This window comes from Ambystoma mexicanum, chromosome 5q (assembly GCF_040938575.1).
Source record: "Ambystoma mexicanum isolate Mex_15411 chromosome 5q, UKY_AmexF1_1, whole genome shotgun sequence".
Classification (NCBI taxonomy): Eukaryota; Metazoa; Chordata; class Amphibia; order Caudata; family Ambystomatidae; genus Ambystoma; species Ambystoma mexicanum.
The window spans coordinates 45,946,880-45,972,254 of record NC_090933.1 but is presented as its reverse complement, the minus strand read 5'-3'; the positions used below and the strand labels follow the sequence as shown (position 1 = coordinate 45,972,254).

At 44.2% G+C, this 25,375-nt stretch overlaps 1 protein-coding gene across 4 annotated transcripts in view; it reads right to left on the bottom strand.

Moving 5' to 3' along the window:
* The window catches only part of GFOD1 (Gfo/Idh/MocA-like oxidoreductase domain containing 1), a 364,310-nt gene that overhangs the window by 81,859 nt on the left and 257,076 nt on the right, over positions 1–25,375 (bottom strand). The window lies entirely within an intron of this gene.

Below are 25,375 nucleotides of genomic sequence, written 5' to 3'. Positions count from 1 at the left end.
TTTTATACTTCCTTGTTTATCTTCTTTTTCACTTTTTCCTTATTCTGATACAACTCCTTTTTTATTTCCTGTGCCAATCATACGTCATCCATTCTTGACCCTCTAACTTCTTCTCTTGTCCCTAAGGTTTTACGCCAACTTAGTCTCTTTCTGACCTCTCTTTTTAATGTGTGGCTCTCAACAACTACCTTCCCCTGTGATTGTAAGCATGCTGTTATTCTGTCAATCCTGAAGAAACCTTCTCTGACTCCTTCTCTTCCTTCTAACTTGCAGCCCATTTAGCTTCCCCTTGTCTGTCCAAAGTACTCAAAGATATCGTGTATACACAGGGTTTCCCCTTATTTTCATCCCCATTTTCTTTTGCCCTCCCCCATCCGTCAGGTTTTCATTCCCTACACTCCACTGAAACTTCTCTACTTTATTTCACTAATTTACGTCTCTCAGAATGTCACTAAGCTAACTTCTTTTGTGATTCTTTTGGATTGATCTGTCGCCTTCGACACAGTCGCCCGCTGGATTGTCTTTACCCCTCTTTCCTCACTGGGCTTCTCAGGTTGTGCCCTGCAAGCTTTTCAGTCTCCTCGGCTGCTAAATTGTCCCCTTCATTTCGTCTTCTATATGGTCTACCTCGGGGCTCTGTCCTGGGTCCCCTCCTGACTTTACACCACTCATCCTTCCTCTGTCATTGCTTCCTTTGTTATTGCTATAATTTCAATGCTAATGATTCCCAGATCTTCTTTTCCTTCTCTCCTCCTACTGACACCCTTCACTGCGCTCTTTCTGCTTGTCTTCGGGTTTTCATGCTTGGATGCACTCTCATTTCCTACACCCCAATGCTTTCAAAACCGAGGTTCTTGTTATCTTCCATCTACTATTTTCTCATTTCCCCCACTCCTGCTCTTTCCTTACTTCCCTCACGTCCCTACTTCCCCCCGCTTCGAATAATCTAGGTATTATCTTTGATTCTTCTCATTCCCTTTTCTCTTCACATCCCCAATGCCTCCCCCTTTTTGTTACCACTCGTTCAATATCTGTCAAGTTTGCTTCTTTCTTTCTTTTCATGCTACTAAACTACTTACCTCTTCTCTTGTTCTTTCTCACCTGGACTATTCTTCTGTTCTGCCAGTTGGACTTCCCGCTTAAAAGAGTACTCCTTTTGTTCTGTCTTTTACTCTGCTATTCGTGAACCTTTAAACAGTCTAATTTCTTTTTCACTCCATTCTCTTTCCTGGATTTACTTTGAATCTTGTCTTCTCTTTCACTTTTTCTCTACTAGCTTAGGTGTATCCCACCCTCTCCCTACCTTTCCTCTCTAGTTTCTATTTATCATCCCTCACACACATTATCCTCTCAATATTAATTCCTCTTAGTTGTGAATAAACCTACCTCAGTCTTGTTTTCATTTTTTTCTTACTTCATCCTAAGAATTGGAATTTGTTCACTTTTACAATTTGTTCTTCTCCGACTTCTGTCCTCTTCCGTTCCCATCTGAGAACGTACCTGCTGTTTTCTCCAGCCTAGTATATTTAACTATCATTTTTTTCCAAATTTTACACATTTGGGACCATTACTCTACTTATGTGCAGCGGTCTGGCGAAAGCATTTTTATAAATAAACCAACCCAGTGGCGTCTAGGCGCTGTTCTTACAGAAATTGACATACACAAGTGCAGTGGTTGCATGGTTACATAGTTATACAAGTGTCAGTTAGCCATGAAATCATACAAAACAGTTCAAAGTTGCTGTATTTACATAGTTGCATAAGTGCAAGTCAGGCAAGGAGATAATATTAGAAACTAGGCTATAGGTAAAGTCATCATAGGCTGGGGTGTTACTTGTGTTGCTATTTTGCAGATTATTTTAGTTAGGTTTGCAGGTCTCAACCCTTACTGTTCTTAGAGAGGTGTTACCCCACTCCTCTGCAGTATTGCACGTGTTTTGTATGTAAATTGTGATGAGCCTGATTTGTGCCACTTAGTGCCTAATAAGCCAGCATGACTGGGTACATAGCACTGTACATTATGCAATCTCTCTTTCTATTGCCCTTCCCTGATTCACCAAACTGAAAAAGCTCATGGCACATTGCCTGTAATCGGTGACAACATCCCACAGTAGTGACAGTATAGTGAATGGCATCTATAATAATAATAATAATAATAATAATAATAATAATAATAATAATAATAATAATAATGTAAATATGTATCTGTTATGGCAAATAGAACAGCCCTTTGTAGCCAAAGTCTCAAAGATAGTGCTTAAGAACTGTACCTGGTGCACTCATCTCTCTTTCAAATTACTTGAATTCTTTCCCTGCCCCAGCATCTCCCCCACTCCCTATACTCCTCTGCGCCCACCCTTAGGACCCCTTCTAAAAGCAAACCCCAAACATTCTTTGCTTCATTTTCCTCTGGTCTTCTGTGTGAGATGGTAAGATTTTCCATGCTTTTCTATGCACTTTGTTGTGTGATTAAGGAGTTGGTGTGGAGGAATGAATGGACTGTGGTGATAGGCATACCTCTACGTGGTGCCACAGAGATCAACGTATTAATACGCTCTACGAAGTTGTCTAATGTATTTGAATGTATTTGAATGTTCAAAGTTTGGTATTACACGTGTGTGTATATTTCACGCCTTATTTTTAAAGTTCGGGGTACAATGATTTTAAGGGATTAAATTAGTAAACATTATTCTTTCATAAGCAACTAAAATAGGTTTAACTGGAAAAAGGAAATGTTTTTGCAATAAATATTTTTTTGAACCTAGTTATTCATGTACATAAAAGATATATGTTTACCTATTCAGCTCAGGCAGTAATGCTAGTCCTGTGACACTATGTGTACTTCTGGTCCAAACATATGTATGGAGCTATGTGGGAAAGCAAGGCCCTAAGCTCCCATGTATCTGTTTCCTAATATTTGTTGGCAGTATTTATATTAGCTTATTTTCAGGGGGTAAAGGCAGCAGCTGATACCCTTGTATATCTTAGTCTGTAAACAGGTATATATATATATATATTTATATAGAAAACACCATGTATATGAAACATGTGCAATACCAAACTTTTAACAATACAATCACATGAGCAACTTGGTAAAGCATGTATGTATACATGTTGTTCTCTGAGGCACCATGTGGAGTCATACCCTTTCCCAGAGTCCATTCATTCCCTGCACCCATTCATATTGTGAAATGCAGAGAACAATATGGAAAACGTACCCCCATTTTAGCAGCTGGGGAATGCAGGCTTGGTTAAGAGATATTGGCTGGCACTGGCTTTTACGAAAAAGCCAAGAGTGGGAGTAGGAGAATGGAGGGAGTGGGCCGATGGTCGGGGCTCTGAAAGGAATGCAAGGGGAGGCTTGTGAAATAGAGAGGGGAGGGCCTATTAAAGATCAATTAACTACAAACATTCAAGACTCCCGGCAGTGAGTCCACTCGTCCTAGAACCTACTCATAGACTATCAACTGTAGGTAGGTCATCTTCAACTCAGTAGAAATACATGTCTTTGTTTTGTATGTTGCATTGATCCATCACAAACCTAAGGCATCATCTGAAGTTCCAAACAATCTACATAGAGTTAAAGATCTATCCATCAGGGACGCTTACTCTAAAACACATCGCACAACACCTGTGCCATAAGAATGCAGCTATGCGCCATGACATAGAAACGGTCTAGCTGGACACAAAATGAGCCTTCTGCTCTCGCATACTCTCCAGAATACCTCACAGCTCCCACCCACATGCCAGGTCGACAGGGGTAGCCATCAGGGACTTGGCCACCCATTCCTACCTTCGCATTGACTAAATGCACACATGCATTCTAAACTCCTCTCACGAATTTCCCAAACCTGGACTTTGGTTCCCAGAGGGCGTTCCCCAATAGCACTTTGAGACCATACCAATATATTGTTACAGATATTGTGGACATCTATTCGAGCTTACACAATAATCGACAAGAATTATACTATATATATATTGGTCTTGTAAAGAATGAGATTGTATATGACTCTTCAATAGATCTGCAAATGCACAACCGAATCAGGTAATTGTTTGAAAGTTGTTCTGCCTGATGAATGTCTAAATCATTGTGGTCATACGCCGCACACAAGGGGGCACATAGTTAATGTGTACTTGCTTGAAATACGAGTGCTGAATTTCAGGGGTTTTGTTGCGTTAAATTCGATCACCTTAACTCTCTCTTAACTAATATATTGTCAAGGGTTCTGTTATGCTATAGTTTCCTCAGGGCTCACTACCCCTGGCCTTCAGCCAAGGCCAGTGGCCACGGTAGTACATGTTGCATAGTTTCTTGCGGTCTCAATAGCCATGGCCGTTGGCTGTGGCCACTGTACATGTTGCATCAATCGATTTCTTTTGTTCCAACTGGCCACGGCTTTCAGCCATGTCCAGTAGACCCTGCCTTTGGCCGTCCCCTCTATACATGTTGCATAGTTATTTTAGGTCTCACTAGCTATTGCCTTTGGCCGTGGCCACTTTAGATGTTGCACCAATAGCTTTATTTTGGGCCTTCTAGCCATGTCCACTGGCCATGTCACACCATTATATTGTTTAAAAACACCCATTGTACCCTGCCCAGTAGATGTAGGCGCTGCAGATGTTAAAACCTTTTTTCTAACTCCCTCTTTCTGTGGTAATTTCACAGTGGCCATTTCTAATAACAGAAATTCCTGTGGTAATGTGGCCGTTCACCAATTCCCACGATAACAGGAAAAAATGCTTGACATTAAAAAGACTATGCTATCCTCATAGGCACTACAAATGTGTCCCCTTTCTTTTTTCCAGAGCACCTCTCTCCACTCAATAGTTTTTTCCCTCCCTACCCCTCTCCCATTACCCTCCATCACTCATTGCTTCGTGTGACACATATTTGTTCCCGAGCGCATCTTGTGGCATTGCTGTGGAAATCATGTGAGATTCCTGCAGTCTTCCTCAGATAAACCGAAAATGTTTGAACTGTAACTGGGTCCCCAACCCACCCCTAAATCCTAAACTTAACATGGTGTCTTCTTTCCCACTCCCGACCTGTAGGCTGATGTGATTGCGATTGGGCTATTGATGTTGGTATTTAAATAGCGCCATCTAAGCACTGTCGTTCAAAACAAACAAGTGTTTTTAGTCTCTTTCTGAAGTCGAGAAGGTTATTAGACTATCTAAGGTCATGGGGGAGTTAATTCCAAAGCTTGTTGGCATTCATGTTCCTTTTCCAAATAGCGTTTTGAGGACTTTCATGTTCGGCTTCACCCAGTATTATTGCAGGAACCGCTTGCATCGAGCAGAAAATAAAGGGGATTTTCATTTCTGAAAAGCCTCTCAGCCTCCCTGCTGCAAAGCACCAAGGCCGATATTTGTATAAACGTTTTAAGGAATAGGGGGCACCCCCTTCTCTGTCAAATATTTGAAAAACTACTAGATGGATTTACCCCATACCAGTCAAGGAAATTAAGTCAATACTTTGCGCCCAAGTTGTTTTTTTACTTGGTCCAAATCTGTCCAGCAGTTTTTGCGCTATGGTTGTTCAAAAACTGCACCTTTTCTTTATGGGAAAATAAATCTTAGTAGGCTGAAAAAAGGTTTTTTGTTTTCTTGATTACTTTTTTATTTTTTAACAAATCTCTTCCAAAAAAGTGCAGTTTCCGGGGGTTACGGGTGTGGTGTGGTGGTGTGTGACAAACTTTTGTTTTGGAATTGTCATCCAAATCCTTCCAGCGAGTGAAAAGTCATTGGTAGGATTTTGTGAAAGGTCTATGTACAATGGTTTCACAGTAACTTTAGGGTGGCAACTGCTGCCCATATAAATAGATGCATACATATATATGCACATATGTGCACACACATGCACACCCATGTGTTGTTGGTACAGACTTCTAAGGCACTGCTTCTGTAACTCAGTGATTGTCCACGTTGATGTAAGATGTCTGTCACTCAGTGACTTTCCACGTTCATGTAAGATGTCTGTAACTCAGTGACTTTCCACGTTCATGTAAGATGTCTGTCACTCAGTGACTTTCCACGTTCATGTAAGATGTCTGTCACTCAGTGACTTTCCACGTTCATGTAAGATGTCTGTCACTCAGTGACTTTCCACGTTCATGTAAGATGTCTGTAACAGTGCCACAATGCCCCAGGGCTGCTGCGTGCTTTGAAAATGTTAATTATAAATAAAATAAATAAATAGGGCATGTCACCTTTAACAGAAGTCTCTTTCGTCAGCCTAGTAGAAAGACAGTCAACTGGGGATAGAAATGTACTTCAGCAGCAGTTTCAGTTTTGGCAAATTCACTTCATTACCTCATGAACCACTAAATCGATCATTTGGAAAACCTAATTTATCTTTATGTTAGCACAGCCTCTAGTTCATAAAGGAGAGGAGTGTAGCTCTGTCATCAGGTTCAAGAGTTTCAAAGTTAATTGAGACAACTGTTTGTTTACTATCAACATGGATTCCCATGTTTTGTTCACAAAAAGGCCCTATGCAATGTTTTAAATAACTCTGTTTCTAGACATGTTAGCAATACATTCTTTTGAGGCCCCCTTCCCGATGCGGTCAGGAATGGATCTCCCAAATGTGTAGAGTGCTGGCCTCTTTTTAGCAGGTACCCAAATGAAAACGCATTACTACTTTGAAAGCTATCAAATCCGCTTGGGCACTTTTGAAAGTGTAGGTGCATTAATGCAACACATACATTCGTTGTTAGCAGACTCTGTAGATCCACACTTTACTTTCCCCGATTCACAAGTACTTGATAAACATTTGTAACACTATTTGGTTTAAAAGGACGAGCAGGCATTAAGGCCCTACTGCCTCAATATTGAGGAAAAAGACCTCTGTCAATGCACATCTGTATCATATAACGGTATACCTTTGGGGCCAATTGCACTTTTAAAAGGGAACTTATTTTATTGTTCTTTTTGTATTCGAAAAGGCACTACCGCCCAAACAGTTCTAAGTCCTCTTACAACCCTGAAGAGGGGAACCAGGCTGCCCATAGGAAACAGCAAGATAGACCCAGCCGGCAGCTAGCTAAAATAAAAACATTCTGCTTTTTTCTGAACGCAAAAGATCACTAACAACCCGACCATCAGCTGGAAAAGTGTTCCAAAGGTTAGTTGAAACAACAGTGCAGGAACATCTATAAGCCTTAGAATGTTTGCAGCGGGTAGAAACTAGTGTTGAGCGTGTTCGCCGAGGTCGTGAGGAAATGAGCAGCACAAGGCGGTCCTTAATATTCAAGGATAATGGACTAAACAAACCTTTATGGACAAACGTTAAAAGTTCTAAAATAATCCTGCTCTTTAGGGGTAGCCAATGTAGTTTTCTTAACACTGGCAGGATGTGAAAGTGCCTAGGTGTGTTGGTGACAATCCTAGCTGCTGTGTTCTGCACAACCTGTAGCTGCTGAACAACAGAATCAGGGACGCCTGCATAAAGAGGAGTACAGTATTCCGCTTCTGCACCAATAATAGCCCTGGCAATGGATGCAGAGTGTTTTTCGGAAAGCAGCGGCCTGATTTGACGAAGCAGCATGGGGTAGAAACTGAAGCTTTTCATAACTTGAATAGCCTGAGGATCCTTTGATAGGGGGAATCCAGAATCATGCCACGAATTCTGACATTTTAATAGTATGGCTGCAATCTGCGTGGCACGGTAGGTACCCAGCACTCTTATAAGCGGGACACTGAGACAAAACTTGACAAGTAGGAAATTGAGCGCTGTCCTTATGTATAGAATTGAAGTGGTGAGTGACCTTTTATGGCTGGCTAGTAACTTGCAATTTTAAATGTTTCCCCCCTGTTCTCTTGATTCAGTCCCAGCCAATTATCAGCCATCCACTGGCCAATGCAATGGAAGACGGTCTGATTGTGTGCTACTGCGGCATTGTAATCACCATCATGGTGATAAATGAAGCTGTGCCCTGCTCTTTTAGTAGGTCATGTGGTGGCTTCATATGAATGTGAAATAGAACAGGCGAGATACAGGAGCTCTGAGGTAGCCCGTAGTTACCAGATTCAGGCAAGCAGACATGTTCCGAGAACTTTATTCATGAAGTTCTTTTGCTGAGGAAGGAACTAAACCAGTTTGCTGTTTTTTGAGATACCATTGTCATGTCTTGATTCCATTGACTAAGGATACCATGATCAATGGTATTGATCGCAGCCGTTAGGTCATGTAACATATAACAGAAGGCTGCTATGCCCCTGGTCGACGATCTGTGCAGGGGAATACTTTATGCCACACCTAGATGGAATTTCAGAAATGTGACTGTTAGCATATGCCACACCTAGATGGGATTTCAGAAATGTGACTGTTAGCATATGCCACACTTAGATGGAATTTCAGAAATGTGACTGTTAGCATATGCCACACCTAGATGGGATTTCAGAAATGTGACTGTTAGCATATGCCACACCTAGATGGGATTTCAGAAATGTGACTGTTAGCATATGCCACACCTAGATGGGATTTCAGAAATGTGACTGTTAGCATATGCCACACTTAGATGGAATTTCAGAAATGTGACTGTTAGCATATGCCACACCTAGATGGAATTTCAGAAATGTGACTGTTAGCATATGCCACACCTAGATGGAATTTCTCAAGTTTAGTCTGCACCAAACCTAGACAAAAATGTGACTGTTAGCATATGCCACACCTAGATGGAATTTCAGAAATGTGACTGTTAGCATATGCCACACCTAGATGGAATTTCAGAAATGTGACTGTTAGCATATGCCACACTTAGATGGAATTTCAGAAATGTGACTGTTAGCATATGCCACACCTAGATGGAATTTCAGAAATGTGACTGTTAGCATATGCCACACCTAGATGGAATTTCTCAAGTTTAGTCTGCACCAAACCTAGACAAAAATGTGACTGTTAGCATATGCCACACCTAGATGGAATTTCAGAAATGTGACTGTTAGCATATGCCACACCTAGATGGAATTTCAGAAATGTGACTGTTAGCATATGCCACACCTAGATGGAATTTCTCAAGTTTAGTCTGCACCAAACCTAGACAAAAATGTGACTGTTAGCATATGCCACACCTAGATGGAATTTCAGAAATGTGACTGTTAGCATATGCCACACCTAGATGGAATTTCAGAAATGTGACTGTTAGCATATGCCACACCTAGATGGAATTTCTCAAGTTTAGTCTGCACCAAACCTAGACAAAAATGTGACTGTTAGCATATGCCACACTTAGATGGGATTTCAGAAATGTGACTGTTAGCATATGCCACACCTAGATGGAATTTCAGAAATGTGACTGTTAGCATATGCCACACCTAGATGGAATTTCTCAAGTTTAGTCTGCGCAAAATCTAGACAGAAATGTGACTGTTATCATATGCCACACCTAGATGGAATTTCAGAAATGTGACTGTTAGCATATGCCACACTTAGATGGAATTTCAGAAATGTGACTGTTAGCATATGCCACACCTAGATGGAATTTCAGAAATGTGACTGTTAGCATATGCCACACCTAGATGGAATTTCTCAAGTTTAGTCTGCACCAAACCTAGACAAAAATGTGACTGTTAGCATATGCCACACCTAGATGGAATTTCAGAAATGTGACTGTTAGCATATGCCACACCTAGATGGAATTTCAGAAATGTGACTGTTAGCATATGCCACACTTAGATGGAATTTCAGAAATGTGACTGTTAGCATATGCCACACCTAGATGGAATTTCAGAAATGTGACTGTTAGCATATGCCACACCTAGATGGAATTTCTCAAGTTTAGTCTGCACCAAACCTAGACAAAAATGTGACTGTTAGCATATGCCACACCTAGATGGAATTTCAGAAATGTGACTGTTAGCATATGCCACACCTAGATGGAATTTCAGAAATGTGACTGTTAGCATATGCCACACCTAGATGGAATTTCTCAAGTTTAGTCTGCACCAAACCTAGACAAAAATGTGACTGTTAGCATATGCCACACCTAGATGGAATTTCAGAAATGTGACTGTTAGCATATGCCACACCTAGATGGAATTTCAGAAATGTGACTGTTAGCATATGCCACACCTAGATGGAATTTCTCAAGTTTAGTCTGCACCAAACCTAGACAAAAATGTGACTGTTAGCATATGCCACACTTAGATGGGATTTCAGAAATGTGACTGTTAGCATATGCCACACCTAGATGGAATTTCAGAAATGTGACTGTTAGCATATGCCACACCTAGATGGAATTTCTCAAGTTTAGTCTGCACCAAACCTAGACAAAAATGTGACTGTTAGCATATGCCACACTTAGATGGGATTTCAGAAATGTGACTGTTAGCATATGCCACACCTAGATGGAATTTCTCAAGTTTAGTCTGCGCCAAATCTAGGCAGTAACATGATTGTTGGCATGTGCCACACTTAGACGGAATTCTCAAACTTAGCCCGCGTTGCATCTAAATAGAAATATGATTGTTAGCAAATACCACACCTAGATAGAATTTCAGAAATGTGATTGTTAGCATATGTGATTCTTAGCATGCACCACACTTAGAATTATGAACCTAGCTTGCGCGGCATCTAGATAGAAATGTGACTGTTAGCATGTACCAGACCTAGATGGAATCCCACAATTGCAAGGACAGCAATGCCAACTAACCAACCAACTAACAATTCCATCCCTCTGCATACACCTCTCAAACTATAACCAAACACAACCACAAGCCTTAAACGCAGCAATCCGCACAAACTTCACAACAATGCAACAACAAAACAAACCACACAGACTTGCACAACAGCACCCGACGACTACGGACCATAAAACACCCCAAGCCCAGCCGACGGACCCACCGGGCTGAGGCTGCCAACAGCACATCACTGCTCTCTTGCACTTTTCCAGCTTATTCCTACTAACCCACCCCCCCTCCTCCCCTTTTCAGAGCCGAGCCGCCAGAGCGCCAGGGGACCACTTCGGTGGTGATAGTGCGTGGTACAAATGACCTTTAACATTAACATTAACATACCTAACAGGGCCCTTTTTTTGCCCTACCTGGGCGAAAGCCCGATAACCCAAGATTCTACACGCGCCTGTAGCTGAACAGTGGCAGCACGTTCTAGAACTTCCAACAAAAAAAGGGTTGTTAACGAGGCAATAGCTAGCACAGTCCAGAGGGTAAGGGTAGGTGTTTTAAATAAGGGTGTAACCCAGGAGCTCTTAGGAATGCCGGGAAAAGTGCAGTCTCTGAAAGAGGCATTGATGATCTTACAAATTTAGGGCCCTAGTAAACCCACACAATGTTGATGGCTTTAGCAGGGCAAAAGGTGGGAGGATAGCTCAGGGGCAGCCTGCTTGTCTTGGAAGCAAGACACTGCATAGTAACACAGGTTCGAATACGAGCTTGCGCTTAGAAACTGTTCCCGGTATTAAGCGCGTTCTAAATGAACAATTATAATTAACAAGACAACTTGCCAGTTTAAGATTAGCCCAGTATTGCTTTAGCCTCATGAACGGAAAAGGGTTGTAATTTAAACTGGTCTTTCTTATGGCGAGTATTCAAGTTAGTTAGTGAGGATCTGGTGTGTCCTGAGCATCCAGATTTTGGACTCTGAAAAGAGGCTGCGTGCACAGGATTAATGCGGTCGCGGATCCTTGATACTTTATCTCGAAAGTATAATTTCAAATGACTAGAGCAAAAGGGGGATTGGTAGGTGGGAGTCATGATCGAAGCAGGTTGTTTAAAACTATACAAAATCCTGACTAACCCTTTGGAGTGATGCGGGGGCAGGCTGAATTTGTTCAGCATAGTTTTCTCTCCCAGATTCAAAGGTCACGGATTTATAGGCTAACCTGGAGATTTTGGAATCTTTACATTTCTTGCATTAGAGTCTCTTCTCCACTTTCACTCTCTGCTTCTCATTTAATGTTTTAAGAGAGCACGGGCCGGGGAGAACCACTTGTCGCCAAGATGTTTATTCTTAATGCTTTTTTTTTTTTAATGATTTTTCATATGGTCAAATTGTTACTGTTTCCAGATCATCCACGTTAGTTGCTTCAGTGGAGGTTTCTTAGTTAAAGAGAAGAGGGCTAAGGGCAGAGGCCGTGAGCTTGTGTTTGTCCCGAAAGAGAGTCGCTGTGTAACCCAGAATCCTGGGAGAAACAGATTGTGATGGGGATATGTGGAAAGAAATGGCAGCGTGGTCTGACCAGTCTACAAGAAGTACATATGGGAAGGATAAGGAAACATTCCTGATTATAACCCAGTCTAAAGTTCTACATGATAAGTAGTCTATTTTTGCATGTGAAGATTTCCTAGCTGTGCATACATTCATGCTAGATACCATGTAACCTAACAGTTGCTGGCATGCAAAATAACTGATGCAGAAAGTGTCACTTAAATATGGAGGCTAGTGGCTCCCTTACGCACTCACAGGCTAACAGGCCCCAGTGGTCGAAGGGAGCGGAAATGGTCAGGAGCGGCTTCCCACTACTTTCTTTTTTTTCTGTTAACAGTTCTACTACTTTTGCAACCCTTTTCACCATTCCGGAACTGTTCTTTGTGAAGTTAAAGCACACGTCTCCATTTTACCACCGGATATCAGTTACAGCTAAACTCAATTGGCCGTCAACCAGTATGACGGCAAACCTTGAAAAATGTGTTTCACGTGGGCCCGTTCCTTCCTACTTTGTACCCCGCCAGAGCCACAGTTCCACTACTTTTTTGGTAAACTTCTATCACTGACAGGCCCATCTAGGTAAAACCCAATAGGACCACTTTTTAAAACACAGGGTACATTCTGAAAGTGAGGTTGTTTAGCAAGTTTGACTTTCAGGCATAAATATTATATAATGATGAGAGCTTCGTACACGGACAGACATGAATCCCAGAGCCTAAAAGGCCAAACCAACGACTAGGTCACTCCCCTACACTCAGTGCACCTCAAAAATACATAGAAGGATGTACTAAGTGACGATTCTTTGAATTGGATCTTAACAGTTTGAACAAATCTGTTTTATTGGTTGCCCTATAAAACATTTAAAGTATTTGAATGTGATGTATATAGAGGCTAACTTGTATAGTTTTTTCACTGTTCAATAACTGTCTAGCACATGTGTGTTTATATTTTTATATCAACGTTCATTTACTAAGTGTTTTGAATACACCTGTGCTGCTTGTTCCTTTTCCTTTTCTGTTGTTTCCCTGATATAGGAACCACTTGAACAGGGAAACAATGTGGAATTGAGCCCGCCCCATTCTGACATTGGCTAAATAAAAAAGCTAAAGCTCACTCAACATGTGTTTTTTGCTCCCTTTTCAACTAATGTTAAAAAGCTAAATGACACAGTTCTACAGATACTAAGCATGCAAAATGTTGTAACCTTTACAGAAAATGTATATGTAAAGTAACAAAAATCCTTGTGGTAGGACGCCAATCCTTTGTTTCAATAACAGGCCAAACCAAGCAATCCAAGACGGAGAATGCAGGACCTATTAACCACGGCCTATACAGGACGCAACACACATGGACATCTGAGTCCACATACCTACAACATAGCCTTGATAAAGATCCTAAAGCTCGAAACACGTGTCGGCTGAACACAAAAAAGACTATGGGGCTCATTACAAAACCGGCGGTAGCCAAGCCGGTATAATAGGCACAGCTGCCGCTGGTATCATTTTTTTTCTGGCACCCGCGAATGGGTAATTACCGGGTCATTATGGCCCCGCCAGACCTGGTAATTGCACATTCGCGGGTGCCGGAAAAAAATGCTCCCCATTCCCATTTGAGCCCCACAGGCCATAGGGCTCAATGGGAATGGGGAGGTGGGATGCACCGGCACCATTGGTGAATGGTGCCGGGGGATCCGACATGCTCTGCTCGCGGGCGCCGAAGGCCTAAAATGAGGCCCTGTATGTCTTCTTCTGAATAAATACCACTGAACCCACGGAAACACTATGCGGATATTTATCCTTTTCCACATACCAAGTGCCAAGCATCCGGGAACCACTTTCTTACAGAAATCATTATTAACCTGGGTTCCTGGAATTAAAAAATAATCTGTGCGATTTGGCCATGTAGATGAAATTCCGTAAAAATAACAACTTTGCCATTGAAAAAGGCACCTTCTAAATGCTGAAGTTTATCACTGGCTCCAAATATGTGCCATAACTGTGGAGTTGAACGGAGGGGTAGAAACAAGTAGCTGTCGAAGGATGAGGAAAGAGAAGAAAAACTGAGTTGTTTTGCTGTTCAAAGTTAAGTCACTCCAAAGTTATATCCCTGGCTTGGCACATGGATTTCTAGTCTCTGGGGGCACACAAGGTAGCCCTGTCATTATGAGGTGTGACACGTGCCACAGAATCAACCGGAGGCGCTGTAGGGCTTAGGCACTTTACTTGCGGGTCCAAAGTCACAGGCTGCAATAGCTCGAGTGAAGCCAGCAAAGCCTGCACCTGTGCACCTCCAGCACACCTCCAGCCACTCGCCCTTATCCCCCTGTGCACCTCCAGCACACCTCCAGCCACTCGCCCTTATCCCCCTGTGCACCTCCAGCACACCTCCAGCCACTCGTACTTAACCCCAGTGCACCTTCAGCACACCTCCAGCCACTCGCCCTTATCCCCCTGTGCACCTCCAGCACACCTCCAGCCACTCGCCCTTATCCCCCTGCGCACCTCCAGCACACCTCCAGCCACTCGTACTTAACCCCCAGTGCACCTTCAGCACACCTCCAGTCACTCGCCCTTATCCCCCTGTGCACCTCCAGCACACCTCCAGCCACTCGCCGTTATCCCCCTGTGCACCTCCAGCACACCTCCAGCCACTCGTACTTAACCCCCAGTGCACCTCCAGCACACCTCCAGCCACTCGTACTTAACCCCCAGTGCACCTTCAGCACACCTCCAGCCACTCGCCCTTATCCCCCTGTGCACCTCCAGCACACCTCCAGCCACTCGCCCTTATCCCCCTGTGCACCTCCAGCACACCCCAGCCACTCGTACTTAACCCCCAGTGCACCTTCAGCACACCTCCAGCCACTCGCCCTTATCCCCCTTTGCACCTCCAGCACACCTCCAGCCACTCGCCCCTAACCTCCTGTTCACCTCCAGCACACCTCCAGCCACTCGCCCCTAACCCCCTGTGCACCTCCAGCACACCTCCAGCCACTCGCCCCTAATCCCCATGTGCACCTCCAGCACACCTCCAGCCACTCGCCCCTAATCCCCTGTGCACCTCCAGCCACATGCCCTTAACCCCCTGTGCACCTCCAGCACAGCTCCAGCCACTCGTACTTAACCCCTGTGCACCTTCAGCACTCCTCCAGCCACTCGTACTTAACCCCCTGTGCACCTCCAGCACACCTCCAGCCACTCGCCCTTAACACCCTGTGCACCTCCAGCACAGCTCCAGCCACTCATACTTAACCCCCTGTACACCTTCAGCACACCTCCAGCCACTCGCCCTTATCCCCCTGTGCACCTCCAGCACACCTCCAGCCACTCGCCCCTAATCCCCTGTGCACCTCCAGTCACTCGCCCCTAATCCCCCTGTGCACCTCCAGCACAGCTCCAGCCACTCGTATTTAACCCCCTGTGCACCTCCAGCACACCTCCAGCCACTCGCCCCTAATCCCATGTGCACCTCCAGCACACCTCCAGCCACTCGTCCCTAATCCCCTGTGCACCTCCAGCCACACGCCCTTAACCCCCTGTGGACCTCCAGCCACTCGCCCTTAACCCCCTGTGCACCTCCAGCCACTCGCCCTTAACCCCCTGTGATCCCATGAAAACTGCACGATCGAAGGGACAGTTGAAGGACAGGAGCAGTGTTTGGAGGGCAGTGATGGAAAAGCAAGGGCGGCGTTGGCCATGAAGAGGGCAAACGGGCAGACGAACATGCAATCCACGAACAGCAAAGTATCGCTGGCGGCTCCAGGGGTATTGTGTAAGAAGCTACAGAGAAACAATCCCTGTCCCAGCAAAACAAGTCTTACGGGAGGGAGCAAGGCAGAGGACTCCCATTCCCATCACATTCGAGTCGGGTGGTTTCGGTGTAATCCTTTTCTATTCACAAGGCCGTTTTAATAAACACATGCATAGGAGATAATGTCATAGTTTTATATAGAGCTTCACGTCAACTTCACCATCTTCTAAGCACTGCATCAGCGGGTGCCATTATTACCCATTTCTATAGTACTCAATGTATTGACCTCTAGGGAATTAAGTGGTGAGTCAGCCCTGATTCGAACATGTATTTAGCATCATCATTGTGCCAGGTGAATGCTGGTACGGTGTAATAATTAACCAGCCGCCCACTTCCAGTGTATCACTATGGACCCCACGGTAAAAGGGCTTCTGTTTACACAGAAGGCCCGGCAGCTCCAGTACAGCGACATTCTTGGGGATTACTGCGGCCCAGCTCGCACATTCCAAATGCCACTAGATTTTAGCAAACACAACTAAAACCCTGGACCCAAAAGTTCAAGGACAGTGTCCACGCAAACAGTGTGTACAGGGTTATTCACAGGAGCCTTTTCCTAAAGACGCAGGCAACTTGGAGCAAGACGTCTCGTCTCCTAGGCGACATGGTGACTTCAAAAGAACGGCCTACCTCCCGATGCAGAACTTGTACCCGGCAGATAACGATTATCCGCAAATACGGAAGTGATCTCTTCAGTTTTCACAAGTAGCGTTCTTACGCCCGTCTGGCGTTGACCTTTAGCCCACTGCAGGTGGCGCAAAAACCTTTCATGTGATCTCTCTGTGGAGCCTGGAGAATGTCACACAGCAGCAGCACTGGAATCCGAGAAGCAGCAGATGAAAGCAGGCAAGACTGCATAGTTTTGCAAAAATGCAGAAATGTTCATTTTAAAAAAGGGGGTGGGAAGGGGGGGATGGTCAAGTTGAAATAATTTGGAATTTTTACCGCGTGCATCTTTCAGTGCCAAATATATATTTGACAATATATTTGAGGTAAAGTACTGCTAACTGACTCTGAAAGGTTCTTCTCAGGCGGTGAAGGATACCTGTAGTGCATTTGACCGGATTAGAGTAGCTCGAAGATCCCCGTGGCTGATGTGCCAAGGAGTGCAGCATTGGGAGGGTTGTGCTGGGGCATGGGGGAGGCCAGCCAGGATTGGTTACGATGTAGCCTAAATTCTAGAGAAAGTTGTGCTAGATGTAGCTGTTAGGGGGTCTCTAGATAGGACTCTGACTAGTTTTTAGTTACAGAGGTTTGAGGACCTCTAGGAATATGCTATTGGATGTGGAATTGGGGAGGAGCTTGCATAAATTATTCTCCAAAGGATTCCAGATTTCTAAGAAGTTCAAAGATTCAGTTATCTCCAAACGGTGAGATAACCGGATGGAATTCCACCAAGCTCGATGGGTTGGCGGATCTTGATACTTCCATGTGGCGGTGATATATTGAATGGCTGCTGCTAGAAGAGTATCTAGTAGAGAGATTTTCTTAGTATTTAAGAATCTTTCTTTAACATGGTAGCTAAAGAGTTGGTACAACGATCATTCAAGGAATGCATAGAGCCAATTTGAAGAATATCTCAACTATGTTTAGCAATCTTCTCCCAAAATACAGATAGTTGAGGACATGAGAAAAGCATATGCTGAATTGAGCCCATTAGCTGTGTATCTTTGTATCTCCAACAGTGTGGGTTATTGCTCATTTTGGCCTTGTGTAATTATTCTGGGGTCTATAGTGCCTTGTGAAAAACAAAGAAAAGGCTTTGGGCTTTACTGGCTGATCTGGAAGCTTTAGCTAATCTCAAGTATATGTGTTGCCATTGGGTCATTTCCAGTTCAATGCCCAGAGCTTCTTCCCATTTCCTAGTGATTTCCGGATTCAGGTTACTGTGATTGTTCAAGAGACTATTTCTTTTGTAAAAAACCCTGGCCTTGATGAGTCAGCTGGACAATGCTATGTTATCTGAACTACAGCGCTGTACCACCGGAGTGTTTGTTTTGTATTTTGAGATTATTTTACAGAGCCTCATATAGTTCCTTAGTTCAGTCGGAGGTAGACCATAATTGTTTGGAAGTTCTCTGACACTGAGAGTAGTTTCATCGGCCCAAACTTGATGTACGAAAAAGATGTTCCTATCTATCCAAGAGTCCCATTGTAAGGTTTGTTTAGTAGTGGACCTCTTTGTGGTTCACTTAAGATGGGTTTCCTTCTCCTTCCTTCCTTTCCACTCTTACTTTTGTCCTTTCTTCACAACTATTTCTCTCTCTAAGCCTCTTCTCAGTAGCAACATTACAATCCAACGTACCCTCTATTCTTTGTACGCATTGGAGCGCACCCGCACAGATAACCAATTTCCCAACTGCTTTTGTAATACACAACACACCTCTCTATACTAAAGAATGTATTTTCATTGTCCTGACCAACACCATGTGATAGAGCCTGTCATTGTTCAATTGATTATTGTCAATTTATGCTTCTTCTGATCATTCTATGCATTTTAATCATATGTTGTGGCTCCCCCTGCGTACCTGTAACCTGGTCCCTTACTTATGTTTTATATACTTGCACTAGATTTGTAAAGACTACTGATATCTCTGTTAAAAATACAATAAAACTCTTTGAACTTAAAGTACTGCTTGCAATATGTTATAAGGATATTTATTGCACGCCACCCAGGATTCTCAGGGCCTGTAGAATGTTACGAATCTCTGAAGTGACATGCAATATATTTTCTTACAATGGCTGGTCACAATGTCATCCCCCTTAATACTTGACCTCATGCTAACGCTAACGAAACACATATTTCAATTTTCAGCAGTTCATAAGAAGAATCTAAAAAGCTTGGCACGAATTTAAATGCTCCAATGACAGCTGAAATTATGCCATTTGCTGGCTCAAGCAGTTTCTGTATGACGCCACACCTCAACTGTAATCCATAACGTTAGTTGATTAGTGATGTAATTTTGTTGTTACAGTTGGGTAGTGAGGACACAAGATTAATTACTGAGGCCAGACCCACAGCACTGCCCAAGTCGCAAGGATTAAAACTGCCTAGAGGTGCATACCGTAGGCTTTTGAGGGCCAAGAAGTGGGCATGGCACGAGGACAAGTGGACCACCATGCTCAATGCAATTGGAAGGGGTGACTCGAAGGGCTTCTGGAGCCTTATGGGGACAGGGCGCAGAGTCTCAGAGCCAGTGTGCATCAGGGATGCATAACGGAGCAAACTTGGATGGACTACCGCAGTAGCCTTTATGCTGTGATTGCATCAGAGTGCTCGACAACAAGAACTGGCGGTGGGGTTGTTACCCCGCTGGTGGTATCAGGTGAAGAGGTGAAAAAATCCGGGAAAGGCTGCGGCCCCTGATAGGGTCCAAGTGGATTTTTATTTGTCTGAGCAAGTGGTATGGGTCCCGTATCTGACAACAGTTCAATGCATGCTTGAGAAAACACATGGTACCCAGGTCTTGGACCTGTGCAGAATTAGTGCCGATTCACAAGAAAGGTTTGAGGGATCAGCCCTCGAATTATCGGCCTATCTCGCTGCTAGCTGCAGGGGGTAAGATCTTTGCTAGGGCCTTACTATTTCACCTGGAGGCCTGGGATACACGTAATTTGATAATTGACCATCAGCAAGCAGGGTTTTGTGAAGGGTTGAGCACCATAGATCTGAGCCTTCGGTTGCGGTTGAATATTGATAAATATGCAGTACTTAGAAAAGTTAAAGTGCACGCTGTCTTTGTGGACCTGAGGACTGCTTTTGATACCACAACTTGGCACCTCCTCTGGGAGGTCCTTATGGCTTATGGTGTCCCTTCTGCCTTAATACTTGAAATACAGAGCTTGTGCACTCATAACACAGCTGTATTTTGGTGGGGAGTGGACAGCAGGACCTCTGTTAGCTTTAATGTCAAAAAGGGAGTCCGCCAAGGGTGTGTTTTGGCCCTTAAGTTGTTCTGTACATTCATTAATGGTGCCATCAAAGAACTGTTGGCTGTCCAGACGGGTGCGCCGATGCTGGCGGGCGAAAGGATGCCTGTCCTGCTCTTTGTGGACGACACAGTGTTGTTGTTTTTGAAAACTAGAGATTACAATTAGCTTTTCGGGAATGCCTCCCCCGCAAGACTTATAACAGCGTTCCTCTCTTATTGGTCATCGTGAACTTACGCAGAGACCTGCCGGACACTTAATACTCTATCACCGCTATATTAAACGGTGGAGATTCTTTTTTCCGGGTCGGACAACCTCAAGGGGAATAATACCCCGTGGAGTAAGAAAACGATGACAACTCCCACAAGACTTACCCATATGATATGATTCTCAATGGAATAATTTGTCTGTTTTTAAAAATGCAATTTGTCTGACTGTTGATGCATGTTTAAACCAATCCCCGAAACACAAGCCCCTGAAGAATTTCCAGGTATTAGACACGAACCACTAAGATCGGAAAGAAACATGTCGGGCACTTTTTTGTGGTTGTGAAATAAGATGATGAAAATGAATGGAGTGTGAATGAATGGAATGAGATTGAGTGAGTTGTGTTTAATGAGGTATGGCCCAGTGTGAACACCACAGCACAAGACACTTTAAACAACAAGTATTCAAATGAACACATCTACTTGTTGAGAGGGGGTAGTACATGCATTGATGTTAGATTGTGTCCTCTGTATTTCCTTTGCGAAGACGGTATAGGCACTTTAATACTGTAATGTTTTAATATTTCGTATGTATTTGAATAATAAAACTATGTATATTTTTTTATAAACTTGCGGTTACGCAATTTTTTCTTGAGCACCATAAGTGAATATGGTTGTTGAACAGAATCCACCTATCTATAGGTAGCATTTTTTCAATCACAAGCTTTGTGTTTCAAAGCAGTAAGGGTTGATCCCTTTTATCCCAGGGTACGCTTGTGGTTGATATCCCTGAATCTCTTCTTGTTTGATGTTGTTGTCTTTGACACCAGCAGGCGCCCGCAAGCAGCTGGACATTTTCACAGCCTTCTGTAGGAAAAACTGATTATCTCTTAATGTCACCAAAACGAAATCCAAGTTCTTTTAAACAGGCACCAGGAAAAGCCAAGAGGCACTTAGGCTGGTGCTGGATGAGGGCCTGATTGAGCCGGTTTCACATGATGACTACTTAGGGGGGTCAGACTAATGGCAGCCTGTGGGTGGACGAATCAGCTTGAAAAGGCTAGGCTTACCCTGGGTTGCCACAGCTGGGCCCTGGCACGATATACTGCTGAACACGGCAATGGGGCAATGCGCCTTGCATTGGAAGCCTATAAAGCTCAGGCAGGACAGGCGGCCATGTAAGGAGCGGAGCTATGCGGGCAGGTCAACATCCATTCATTGGCAGCGGTAGAAAATACATTTCTGAAAAATGATCTGGGCTTGCCCGCTAGTACCCCAACAGTGCCAATGTTACTAGAGACCGGCATGCAGGGGATACCACACGTTTGCCGGATCCGCCCAGCTTTATACTGGGTGCGTCTTTGGTCAAATGGAAAACTTGTTAAATTTAGAGATGATCTAATGGATGTTTTGGCACAAAAAGGGGGTACATCTCTGAAGTGGGCTGTGCATGTTAGGAATTGATTGAGGGAATTGGATCTTGGCTCATATCGGAGCAACCCTATTGGAATCACCTCACAATCAGAGGGCATTGTTAAAGAAGCTGCATTTGCAAAAGCACAGCGAGATGTTTCAGAGAAATCTCTTGCCTCAGTGCTTTTTGCACGATACATTGGAATTAAAACTAAGGCAGGCTGTGAGGAGTACTTGGACTATGTGACCCCAAAACACGAAAGAGCACTGTATATAAAATTCCGCCTAGGTATTTTACCAACAGCCTGACTCCAAAGATAGCTGGCAGAATGTTGTATCGCCTATGCGCCTTCTGTGCAACAGCGCCACAGAGGATTTCAAATATTTTGTACTGCTATGCCCAGTTTCGCTGCCACTGAGGAAGCGTTTCCGTAGACCTCTTTTCGTAATCGTGGTTGCAGAACCACAGAGGAGGCCCTGAAGACGTGTTTAAATTCGACTGATACCCTTGCTGTATTTGCTACCTGTATATTTCTCAGATGGGCATGGTGTTTACGTTTAAAAATGTTACCAGAGATCCCTGGCTAACTGATTGGCTGTATTCTCGATTCTGTATCGCCATGTCATTGTATGTGTTCTTTCTTAGTGATGTATGCTTTTATGACAATTTTGTCGAAACAAAGCTAGATGAGCATTGAATTTAAATGCTCCAATGACAGCTGCAATGATGCTATTTGCTGGCTCAAGCAGTTTCAGTATGACGCCACACCTCAACTGTAATCCATAACGTTAGTTGATTAGTGATGTCATTTTGTTGTTACAGTTGGGCAGTGATGACACTCTTATAGTGTAACAACATTTCTTACAGGGTTCAAACGAAAATTGCAGACCCCCTTGTTATTAGAAAAACATATACGTTTTGAAATCAGTAACTGCGCGTGGGCATGCAGTTTTTTTCTGCCAATGTAAGCCTGCATTTCCCCCATTTGAAGCTGCCTCCTTTCCCCCGTCTCTCTGCTCCTACTAAAGCCCTTCATTCTGCCCCCAGTGTCACCTCTTCACCTACCTCCCATCTCTCCCTATGGCAACCACTTCCTTCCACGCCATTTCTGACTTGCCACAGTCCTCTTTTCCCCATCACTGCTGCTTCCGAGCTCCTCCTGGCCCTTGTCCCTTGTTTGTTTTTACACTCCCTGCTGCTTTTTTTGCTTCCCGCGCACCAACTGCACAGCGTTCAGAGTCATAGCCTCTATTATTTTTTTTCTTTCTTTGGTACCCATGCCTTGTATCCAGGTGCTAGTACCTTTACATCCCTCACCCATTGGCTATAACAGCATGTAAATGGCCCCAAGCCTGCGCTTACACTCTCGCGAGCCAACAAAGCCCATGGCTCAAGGCTGTAAACCTTAGTTGTACATATACAGATATAGGGAGTCATTTTTCAGAGGTTGATAAATGATAAATTCACTACCATTAAGTTGGGAAATACTAACACTAGCTATTTACAGTGCTACCAAACAGCAAAGGCTGTAGAATGAAGCGCCAGGGAGCAGGTGCATTCGCAGAAACGGCGACAGTGCCCAGTGCTTCAATGTCACAATCACACCTCTTAGGAGACCACCCTTCATGATAACCCCACTACAGAACTTTGAAACAAAGGAGAGAATACACGGAGGAGGATAGGATAGCTCAGGCGCAACATGCTCGCCTTGGAAGCAAGGTGACATGGAGCAACACGGGTTCAATCCCCGGGTCTGCGCCTAGAAACCTTTGGGTATTAATTGCATTATAAATATCACATCATATAAATAACCTATCATATCATGGAGAGAAAAAACCGCTGCCTGCCACATGCTGGTCTCAGACCATTATGCTTTTACCATTTTGGATCTCCATGAACATGCACGTTCCAAAATGGAGAACTTTTGGCGCTTTCCCCATTTATGCTAGTGTCAAAGGGGGTGTTTCACAAAATGGTTCCTGGTTCAAAAAGCTGCGTAAATCCAAGTCAGTATGTGTTACCCCTATATTATATCCAATACGACAGTAGAGTTTCTTGGCAATGCCAACACTTTGGGCTTGTGTGTAGGCCTGGGGAAGGCTTGCCAGGCGCAGCCATCGTGGTATTAACTGGCCATTGATGGTAGCAGGCGCAAAATGGTGCGAGTACGTGGACATCTAATAGCAGTGCCTGGAAAAAGCTTAATAATTATACACAAGCCCAAACTGTTGGCTGTGCCAATGCTTGTTTTTAACATGACGTCAGCGAAGGACACGCATTGTGCTTATAAATCGAGTGGCTTAAGGCAGGCCTGGTAAGATATTTTTATTGCACTGGTAGTTTTGCAGCTCCAAGTAAGTCATTAACGCTCAGAAGACTGCTTTGAAAGAACACTGGCAGGCACTTTCAGTGCAACGTTTGATGGTAAGGCTTGATTAAAGTCACCACAAAGAGTTTCCATGAGGAGGTGTTTCAGTGGGAAGGGGCAGAAATGGGTGAGAATGGCCATAGGGAATAGCATGGTCTTGGGCGTCAATGTTGGCCAAATAACCAAACAAAACCTGTGTGTCCCTCCTCCCTATCTATAGCTAACGCAATAATTTCAGTTTACAGGTGTCGGAAGCGTCAGACACCTAATGGCCCAAACTAAAAAGTGTGAAATCACTCACTTCAAGTTTGGAACATGTTCAAGCGGAAGCAGGTCCCTTCTCATCAAACCAGATTGCATACAGAGGGGGGCTTAATTTGGCAGGAGCCCAAAGGGCTCTTAGGGTAGCGTGACCAGACGTCCCGGTTTGTCCAGGGAAATCACTGTGTGCCCCGGGGTCCTAGGAGTTTTTTTAATTTAAAAAACCCCGTTGGTAGTTTGCAAATGTGGGAGCTAGGGTCCCGTTTTTTTCCAGGACCCGATTTTGAAATCGTTTTCATGCCTATATTTTCTCCCCCTTCCTCTTTGCCTCCCTGGCGCTCTCCTCCAGTGAGAGGATTGTGCCTGGGAGCACACCCCCTCCCACCCCCCACCCCCCCATCCCCTCGCAAAAGGCCAGCGACATAGGAGTAGGACAACCGTTTTATTTGTATTTACGTTAGTCCTATTTTTTGTCTATGGTCTGTCCGTTTTTTTTATTTTTATTTTTATCTGGTAACCCTATCTGAGGGCCTTGAGGGGCACCTCAAGCGTGTTTTTCCAGGCATGACTTGATTTGATCCACAGCAAATATATACTGTGCCAATCTTTATAAAGTGCAGCCTCAGTCACCCCTTGAATTCTAGACTGTTTCTAGGCACAATGCAGGATGGGAAATGGGAGTCCATGTGCATGCTCAGTCAGGGGACGCCTGCGCTCCATATGCCAGGCCCCCTTTATCTGATGGGGCGTGGGCTTCAAGTGAACAGTGGTTCCAGTCCATTTGGCCTGGGCTCAGTGTAGCGTCGTTTCTGCCGTTCCCGCCTGTTCTCACCAGAAGACGTGTAAAGCAGAAAAGCCGTTTACACGTATAGGCAATGAGCGCATGCAAAGCGCAACTGAGGAAGCACATTTTTCATGTTCACTCCGTTACTGAAAGTAAATCTAGCCGACGGCAAGTGTCGAAAGACTGAACTTCAAACTTTATTTAGCCAGAAAGAAAGGTTTTTCCCTTAGGTGACCTCTTCTTCCATGTGTAGTTGGCAGTAGGAGCAGAGGCGTAGCCAGGATTGCCTAACACGTGGGGCCTGAAGCTACTGTAGATGGGCCCAGCGCAGTGACATGACCATCTGTGAATGCCCACACAGGGATGCTGAGTGGGCATTTACTGATTCTGGGTGGGTCGTGCCTGCCTGCTCAGGCCCTACCCTGTCTACACCTCT